The sequence below is a fragment of the Pavona decussata genome, unplaced genomic scaffold, assembly GCF_977016875.1.
Source record: "Pavona decussata unplaced genomic scaffold, jaPavDecu1.1 SCAFFOLD_55, whole genome shotgun sequence".
In the NCBI taxonomy this organism is placed as follows: Eukaryota; Metazoa; Cnidaria; class Anthozoa; order Scleractinia; family Agariciidae; genus Pavona; species Pavona decussata.
Genome location: NW_028145477.1, coordinates 62,501 through 72,500, shown reverse-complemented (window position 1 = coordinate 72,500; position 10,000 = coordinate 62,501). Strand labels below are relative to the sequence as shown.

Here is a 10,000-nt window from a genome sequence, read left to right as displayed (position 1 = left end):
AATGTGGTCGCCATGATTATAGTCGTTTTTACTGTCATCGATATCGTCATCCTCATTATTATTATTATCATTGTTATTTTTGGCCTTTCATATTTCATTCGCAACGTGAGAGCTTGAAGGTGCTGTTTCTTTCTGATGGTAGTTCAACGAAGGTGTACCCTGGATTTAAGGCAACGTACGTTCAAGTAAACCGCAGTGCAACAATTACAGGTAACTCCTAACCTAGATAGCAGTGACATGAGAAGCAAGGAGCAACTTCATTACTAAACATGATACCTTGCACGAGTTATCATTATCATGAAACGCACGAAAGCAAGTACGTAAAATGTAACCGAGGTCAATAACCCCTGGTGTCCCCACGGCCGTCTTCCCATCGCTTTGTTACCGACACTATTAGACTCGCGTTCTTCCATCGTTGAACGCAGTAATATACACAAAAGAATCATAATGTTACTGGGTATTTTAAATAAAGCGATTCTAATTTTGTTTTGGTGGAAGCACACAAGAAATGAAGCGGATATAAAAAAAACACTTCTCGTGCCTGAAAACTCTTCAACTATAAAACATTGCGATAAAATTGAAAAGTTTAAAACCATCTTGGTTAAAAGTTTCAAATGAGACGACGTTTCGACGTTCGCTTAAGTCATTATCAAGTCAAGAATGAATGAAATAAGAATTACTATAAATATCAAAAGAATTCCTAAGAGACGCAAGTAAAAAGCGAAAATATGTGGTGATAATGCAATAAGGTATTCACACGCAGAGTCTCGTAAAGAGTTTGGCGCGAATATAGTCTTTATATGAGTATTTAACTCAGCGTTCAATTCCTTAACGAACAACATCTCAAAAATAAGGCAATCAAATTTGATCTGCATTTCTTCAGAATAGAGAATTGTTCGTCATCCAAATGTCTCCGATAGACTGTGTTCCTCAAGATGCCTCCCGCTTGCAGAATATTTTTTGTTCGTTGATGCGTTGGTGTAAATGTCGGTTGGTGTATCCGACATAATCTGCGTCGCACAGATCACATTCGAGTTTGTAGACCACGTATTGATTGTTTACGATAGGTGGCTTTCTCTCTTTTTGGGCGAGAACTTGGACAATCTTCTAAGTCTGAAAGGCAGGTTTAATTTGGACACCAATGTTGGCGCTCAAAATTTGCATTTGCCTCTTGACCGAGTTAGCTGATTGCTGATCTTTAAATGGTAGTGGGACCATGATGGTAGGGCTGTTGTCTCTTGCATTCTTGGCTGCATCGATGTTATCAATATTATACAAAAAACTTGTTGATCCCTGAATTGATAAAATTAATTGGGTATTCGAGGTTGAGGAAAGTAGAGCGGAGCTTGTCGCACTCATCAGAAAACGCAGTGACAGTAGATGACAGCTGATGTGCACGATGGATCATAGTTGTGCGTAAGCAGTCTGTTTGTCCACATGGCTGTGGCAGTGCAAAAGAAAGCCAGTGTTCGTGGACGTTCTGTACACTGATGTTCGAGCCTTTTGCCACTTTTAGTGATGTTCATGCCAACAAAAGAGTTGGTATTCTATTCAGCTATCTCCATGGTGCATTTCAAGTTTCCGTGGCAAGAGTTCAATTTGTCCAGGAAAATGTTAGCTTCGTTGAGGTCAGGTATAACAGTCAAGGTGTTGTCTAAGTAGCGCTTATAGAAAGAGAGGGGCTCGTTTTTCTCTTGTAGTTTTTCTTATATAGAGCACATTAACGTCTTGGCTAATAATGGTCCCAGGGTAGAACCCATGGCCACGCCTTCTTCCTGCTCATAAAGGGTGCAATTCAGTTGAAAAAGTTGGTTTGTAGTTGCAAGCTCAAGCACTTCCGTAAGCTGGTGTTTGGTGAGGTTTAGATGGTAAGTGTCATTGAACCAGTCTTCACTGAAAGCTTTCCAAACAGGTATTGTGATGGTTTCGTGAGTAGGAACATTGGCGAACAGACCGGTTACATCGTATATGATCAGCATCCTTCCAGAGCAAGCTCCTTGTCATCCGGCGGAAACCCGCAGCTAATGAGAACCTTGCCATCAATTCCGCCAGTTCATTTGTTGGGGAAAGAAATTAAACCTGTTACTGTGGCCAAGGATCTGGGTTTATGATTGGCTCTTCTCTAGTTATAATGAGCATGTAACAAAAACTGTTTCAGACTGTATGCATAGATTAATTAGGATCTAGATTAAAAACTGGGCAGCGATCCTTTGCCTATAGAGGGGCTACCTGCTGGAACAGACTTCCCAAACACCTCAAAGAAGTAGTGAACTCTGGTACTTCTAAGAGGAGACTTGTAAATATGCTGTTAACATAAAATTGATTTATCTTTATTATTTCATTTAGTAGTTAATTTCATTAGTTATTACATTTTATTCTTTCGCCTTATCTTGTAGTTTTAATATATTGTGGCTAAAAAGCCCTGTAAATGGAGCTTCAATAAACGTATGTATGTATGTAAACAAAGAAACAATACAATGATTGCTTCACTCAGTCGAAGGAGTGCTCGATGCAAAAACATGAGAAATTGCGTAGAGAAAACATCACTAAGAGCTACAGAAAATCAGACGAGCAATCCACTGATGACGTGAACCGGGAACTGAAAGATATCTCCACCAAACTCGGTATCGGTGACAGGGTCGAGACAATGGCCAGAAGACAAGCATTCATCTCCCTAAAAGATCACAAGGAGAACTTTCTCAACAACCCAAAATGTAGACTGATTAACCCAGCGAAAAACAACCTCGGACTGATCAGCAAACAAATACTGGACAGGATTAACAACAGTATCAGATCCAAAACTAACGCCAACCAGTGGAGAAACACGCAGTCAGTTATTGATTGGTTCTCGAACATAAAAGACAAAGACAAACACTCTTTCTTGGTTTTCGATATAGTTGATTTCTACCCCTCCATATCTGAAGCTCTCCTGAAGTCGTCGCTAGAGTATGCAAAGCAACACACCATCATTTCGGACGAGGATGTCGAAATTATCATGCATTCACGAAAAACCCTGCTGTTCAACGGCAACGAACCGTGGGTCAAGAAAGGGGATTCCCCTATGTTTGATGTCGCAATGGGCTGTTATGATGGCGCAGAGGTCTGTGAGCTGGTGGGTCTATACATACTGCACAAGCTAACATCCACCTACACTAACGGAAGCATTGGCCTATACAGAGATGACGGTCTGGCAGTATTCAAGAATATGAGCGCCAGATCTCTTGACAAGGCGAGGAAAGATTTCTCTAAGATCCTGGGCGAGTTAGGCCTGCAAATAATAGCACAATCCAACCTCAAGATCGTGAACTACCTTGATGTAACATTAAACCTTACCACCGCAAAGTATTATCCATATAGAAAACCAGATAACAACCTGCTCTACATTAACGCGAAATCCAACCACCCTCCTTCCATCATCAAACACTGTAGAAACTAAACGCGTAGTCATTTAGGTTATTGTGTTATTTTGTGTAGGAATGTTCTTGTCTATATCTCGTGCGTGCGGTATTTGTAGTTGCGTAATTTAGTGTTATTTATTCACATTTTTGTTCACAAGTCTTGGCAGTTTATATAGAATTTTTTGGCCGTTTTAGTGTTAGTATATCTCTTCACCGCGAGAGCAGTTTGTCAACCTACAAGTTTGTTCGTCCGCTATATGATTCAGGACAGTCGGTTTTTTCCAGTTACTTTGGTTTGCTCCCAGTGTCGGTTTTTCCTTCGCGCCATCTATTTGCGCTAGTTCATTTTGTAACGTTTTGTTTGCTTGTTTTGTTCTAGTTTTAACCGCTTCGCTTCGCTTCACTTCACCGCCTCACTTCATCGCTACGCTGTTTAGCAGTTTCTTCGCCGCATCATTTGGAGGCAGTTTTCGTTTGTCGTTCTTTCAATAAAGCGTGTTATTATTACGGAATCCTGGAGTTTCCTTTCCCGTTGTGGTCATTACAAACACCTTCCAGCTTCCATAAGCACCAGAATCTCAAGCTTTTCATGCGACCCTGATGAATTCAACAAAGCCTCGCAGACCTACAATGATGCCCTCAAAACCAGCGGCTACCATGAGAATCTTCGATATGTAAATATCAAAAACCGGAATAACAACAGAAGCAAGAACAGACCGAGAAATATCATTTGGTTTAACCCACCTTACAATGCAAATGTCCAGACGAATGTTGCAAGATCGTTCCTCTTCTTGATCGATAAACATTTCCCTAAAGCACACATCCTCCACAAGCTGTTCAACAGGAACAATGTGAAAGTCAGCTATAGCTGCACGAGTAACACGGCAAACATCATCAAGCGCCACAGCGCAAAGATACTGAGGAACAACAACAATGAGCCTGACAAATGCAACTGCAGGAAGAAAGACCTTTGCCCTCCCGATTGCGCGTCTTGCAAGCGGTATCATTTACAGGGCAGACGTCACTACCTCACCCGGCGATAATAAGATTTATATAGGAATGACGGAGCATACTTTCAAAACGCGATATAACAACCGCAAGCTTTCCTTCAACCACCGCAAACATTCACATGTCACTGTTCTCTCCAAATACATCTGGGACCAGAAGGATAATGGCACCGGTTACACGATCAAATGGTCCATTATCAAACGAGCAAATCCATATCACGGACATCACTCGCGCTGCAATTTGTGCTTATCTGAGAAGCTCTGCATCCTATCTTCTGACAAATCTACCCTCCTCAACAAACGATCTGAGTTAATTACAAAATGCAGGCATGAAAATAAATTCTACGCAGCCAATCAGAAGCAAGATCGCTCCAACCGCCCTCCTTAAATTATAACTCTACAAACTCCAACGGTACAGTCTGATGATCGCTTAGTGCGTGAAACTCGAGTAACTGCGTTACATTTTCTATCTTAAATGTATGTATGTATGTATGTATGTATGTATGTATGTATGTATGTATGTATGTATATATGTATGTATGTATGTATGTATGTATGTATGTATGTATGTATGTATGTATGTATGTATGTATGTATGTATGTATGTATGTATGTATGTATGTATGTATGTATGTATGTATGTATGTATGTATGTATGTATCACAAGAGGTGTTTCTGATACCTTGGGAAGATTGGAGCATATTGCTGATGGTGTAAGCATTAGTTGACAGAGGCTTTAAAGGCAGAGTTTCACGGTTCGGCGCAGGTGTGAGCGATGACATTAGCGCTGTCAAGGTAATTGTTTTTGGCCAATTAGAAGCGAGTACACAACACCGGTGGCATACGGCTGGCAAGTCTTATAACTTGCTGGCATAAAACTGATCGGTTAGTGTTTCGCCGGGCCACGTTTCAGAAAGAAACAAAATGGCTGCCCATATAAAACACATGGGGATTTTTGCAACGCTTCGTGCAAACGTCTCATGACATCCAACAAATGCAAGAACCATTATTGATTTATCTTATTTCCATTTAGAATGAACTTATGCGAACGCATACGGCTTTATTTTAGTACAATGTCGATATCTCGCGGCAGCGACTTTTTTGATTACTTGCGGTGCGAAAGGCCGAGAAGCTCCCTTAAACGTACTTACTTAGGACCAGGATTTAATTCAGTGATAAACTTACTATAAAGTGTTCGTTCGATAACCTGGTTTTTTTTTAGACCAGCGAGAAGGAGAACGATAAATCCGTAAGCTTGAAGGAGCGATGCGACATTAAGTAACACCAACACTGAGCGCCCTTCCGAGATGTAGGAAGTCATTTCAGAAAACGCAGCCGTGGTGGCAAATCAAAACTGTGTTTGCCGTTTTATTCGCAATAACCATAATTTTATAGATAAATGAATACCTCACAATAGATTTTGTAGGTTGCCCCAAATCTTTTGTTTTTTTGTTTTGATTGTTTTTGTTTTTTTTCTACTGCCCGCTAATAGACGACTACAACAAACTTACACATTTGATATATTTCTTCAGCTCATACACCGTAGATTGCACAATCTCTCTGCTTTATTCGTACAAAGAATTTGATACAAAAAAGAAAAAGAAAACTGTGAGGAGACTTTCCATCAGATACCGTAGAGTGGAAGTGGAAGTCTGGAGTTTATCCAAAGCCAGTTGGTGAATTACATGCCGATAACCACTGATCTTTGCCATTTCCAGCGAAAGCAGATTTGCCGCGAAATCGTTTTCTGTTTTAAACAGACTCATCCCTTTACAAATTTTCCACGTTTGGTGGACGTATCTTGTTAATCACACAGGACTTCTAGACCCACTCAAGAGTGTCCCCTTTAAGTTCTTCCATAGAGTCCACAGAACGTCCAGTTGCCGGTCGGCCACGACAACTGCTTTGACGATCCATCGACAAAAATGTCGATTTCGACTGCTATAACACTTTCAACCTTACAAAAATCGAACTTATATTTACAACAAGAAACATAGATTACAAAAAGTGGAGAACAAAGAGTGGACGATCAAAATTCCGGCGCGATTCTGACAGATTGTTCCACAACAAGCTCACATCGAATATAGTGTCGCTCCGTACAATTTATTTTTGAGCCGGTCTGCTCGCGCATGCGGTTAACCGTGAAAAGGGGACTTTAATTTCTCTTCCAGCCAATTTGCAAGGGGATAGTTGTATGTTCCCGTTGTGGATAATATTGGTCTCATAGATAGTTCAGGCTTGTGTGTCTTGGGTAACCCATACAGGTGGGCAAGCCTTGAGCCTTTTGGGCAGAGAGCATCAGCGAGTGATTCAGGGCAAGATGCTGTGTACTTTTATGTAAAGTTCATTCTCTTTTTCTAGCAAGGGATGATGATACTTGGGTGGTCTCCCACGCGCTTTTGGATGCTCAGTGCTCAGTGCATTTGGTTAAATTTGGTGGAATCACGAACAGAAATTAAGTGTCAAACAATAACCTTAGATAATCAGCCTTATCCATCACAACAACGCCGGAACTTTTGTCAGGTTTGGTGACACGGCGTTTGAGATTGTTGATGGCCTGTAACAGAGCTTTAGGTGGTGTTGGACTGCGTCTTGCGATGTAATTTGAAGCAATGGATCTCAAGGTGGCACAGGCAAGGTCTTTCTTGGAGTCTGGTAGAAGCAGTGGTTACAACTTTCAATAAGTCTTTTCAAAGCTTCCTTGAATATCTCGAGGAGGTGTTTCTTAAGGTATTGCAAATTGTATTCCTCAGCAAAAGACAAGTTTCTCGACGAACGATAGATGATAGGACGATAAGTAGTTGATGTGTTTACCAACGTCAACTTTCTCGTAGATCAAGCGAGACAACTTTTGAGCATGAGTCTTAATCAGGGATTGAACCTGACTCTTTTGTAGTTATGACAATATCCGTATTACGGCAATGCGGCGGATGGTTGAGCAATTGGAGCGAATTTCATCATGGGTGTTGCGAAGTTCTTTACGAGCAAGTAGAAGGCGTGGCCATGGGTTCTTCCCTGGGAATATTATTAGCCAACACGTTCTGGTGCTCTAGAGAAGAGAAACTGGATGAGAAAAACGAGCTCCCCTCTTTCTATAAGCGCTACGTGTACGACACCTTGACCATTAGGCCTGACCTCAACGAAGCTAACATTTTCCTCGACAAATTAAACCCTTGCCACGGAAACTTGAAATTCACCATGGAGATAGCTGAACAGAATACGAACTCTTTTGTTGACATAAAAATCCGCACTAAAAGTGGCAACAGGCCCGAAACATCAGTCTACAGAAAGTCCACGAACGTCAACGTCGAAAAGCTAATTATTGACAAATCTGTTTACCGAGGATCCGAAACAAAAAACTTATAACGGTCGAATCATGGACAAAATTTAATTTTGTTAATCATTTAGTGCCTCTGTAGAGCAGCAGTAGTAATTGAAATGCTTATCGCTTCAATTGTCCGCATTGAAATCTGTTTACTGGAAACTGCGTTTCATTTACTTTACACGTACGTATGGTTTTCAATGTTTTATCTCTGAATGTTCGAGAGTTAAACAAGACGATAAAGGAACGTCAAATATTTCGATGGCTGCATCAGCAAAAACCGGATGTAGTGTTTTTACATCGTGGGAAGCAGAATGGGGTGATAAAATGGTTGGTAGTCATGGCACTAATCACAGCCGAGGAGTAATGAATTTATTCAAGCCAAAACTTGGTGTAAACACCGAACAAATTATTTGCGACAAGAATGGTAGATATATCCTTGCTAAAGTATTGGTTGAAGGCGATAAATTTGTTTTTCGGAATATTTACACTTCAAATGATCAAACTCAACAGGTGCAATTCCTTAGAGTGTTATCGAATTCCGTTTTAAACAAATATGCCGGGGAAAGAATGGTCCTGGGGGAGACCTAAATTGTGTTATGAATGAACTTGACAAACGCGGAGGGCGTTCTTTCGAACAAAAGAAGACAGTTATTCAAGAGAGGAAACCCCTTATGAGAACTCACAATCTTATAGACACCTAGACCTGCAAGCATCCAAATGAAAAAGCATTCACGTTGAACAATTCATCTATGAAAATCTATTGCAGACTAGATTACCTTTTTGTATCAAAAAGCATGGATCCGCAATCCAAAACGCTAAAATTGTGCCTAACATTTTCTCCGATCACTCTGCTATAACTCTGTCAATGTCCCTAGAAAGTAATGAAACAGAGCGTGGTCCCGGTTTCTGGAAATTTAATAATTCATCATTAATCGATAAGTGTTAAACGGAGATGATAACAAAACAAATTCCAGAGTTCATCTCCAAATATTGCAGCCTCAGTGACAATGGCTTATTTTGGAAAATGCCCCAAAACGGAAATTAGAGCATCAACAATAATTTTCGCAAAAAATAGAGCTAAACAAAAACTAAACAAAGAAAAAGATTTGCTTATGAGATTCAACCAATTTAGGGACCGGTCATAAATTAAAGGGGGTAGGGCTGGTGCATTTTTATTTTGGCCTACCAGTTTTGGGGAGACCCTCCCCATTCCAGGTGCAGAAAAAATGTTGACCCTCCAAAATAGTTTGCATAGTTTATCATGACCCTCCCCCCCCCCCTCCCCCCTTCTCACACGAAGGCTACCTGTATTGCAGCATGGCCCGAATTGTATGACACTGACCTTAAACTAACAGAGAAGAAAACGAGTTGCATTTCTTCCTGATCTTCTGGTTACGTTCATTGTGATTCCATGATCGTCTACTGGTACAGGATTTCATCACCCTCTTCGTGTTCTTCATATTCTTCTTCTTCATTCTCAGAACCGATTTCAGCAAGAATGTCCTCCTTCTCGTAATCTTCATCACATGTGACCACCTCATCCTCTTTACTCTCATCTGTGTCACTGTCTTGCTCCCTTAGTTTTTGTGTTACAGCCAAATGGTTGGTTATGTGCCTTTGGACTTCATTGAGTTTTGCTTTCCTCTTTCCCTGGCAGTCTATGTTGTGGTGTCTCAAGTATTTTTCCAAAACAGCTATTGTCTGTTTGGTTAGAGAACCATCTTCAAGCATGGCAACTCAATCAAAATCTTCATATTTCTTCCCTGACTGGGCAGATTTTTTTTCAGCTCTCTCTTTCTGAGAAAATTTCTGAGAAAGCACTTTCTACCATGGAAGAGTACATTCCAGGTCTTTTGGAAGAAAACGAGCAATTTTCTTTCACAGTAGACCATCAAAGTGAAAGTACTGGAAGTGAAATTGAATTAGATCTAGAGCAATGATCATTATCAAGCTGTTAAGTAATTAGTTTACGTCACTTCAAAAAAACAGTTATTAATCGTTAAAAAGATATATTTTACATTCTATTTTGACAATTTACTGTTTGTTCAAGTCAGGAGAGGATCTAGACATAGGACTAAGAAGTGTCATTAAAAACCCGTGTTTATATTCAACAGTCATCAAATAAAGGATGTGTTCCATATTATATTTACAGAAGAATGCCTGTGACTACAGAGGAATTCTAGATTGACTCCTTGACCCAAGCAACTTCGCATTAAAAGAATAATGCCCCCTCCCACCCCCCCTTAATGACATGCACCAAATTGTTTGCC

At 40.5% G+C, this 10,000-nt stretch overlaps 1 pseudogene across 1 annotated transcript in view; it reads left to right on the top strand.

Annotated features, from left to right (window-relative positions):
- The window catches only part of LOC146480095 (uncharacterized), a 129,110-nt pseudogene that overhangs the window by 66,148 nt on the left and 52,962 nt on the right, over positions 1-10,000 (top strand). The window contains exon 5 of the transcript XR_014864786.1: positions 1-210. This exon is cut by the window's left edge and continues 240 nt beyond it. The product of XR_014864786.1 is annotated as an uncharacterized LOC146480095 (transcript). The remainder of the gene's footprint in view (positions 211-10,000) is intronic.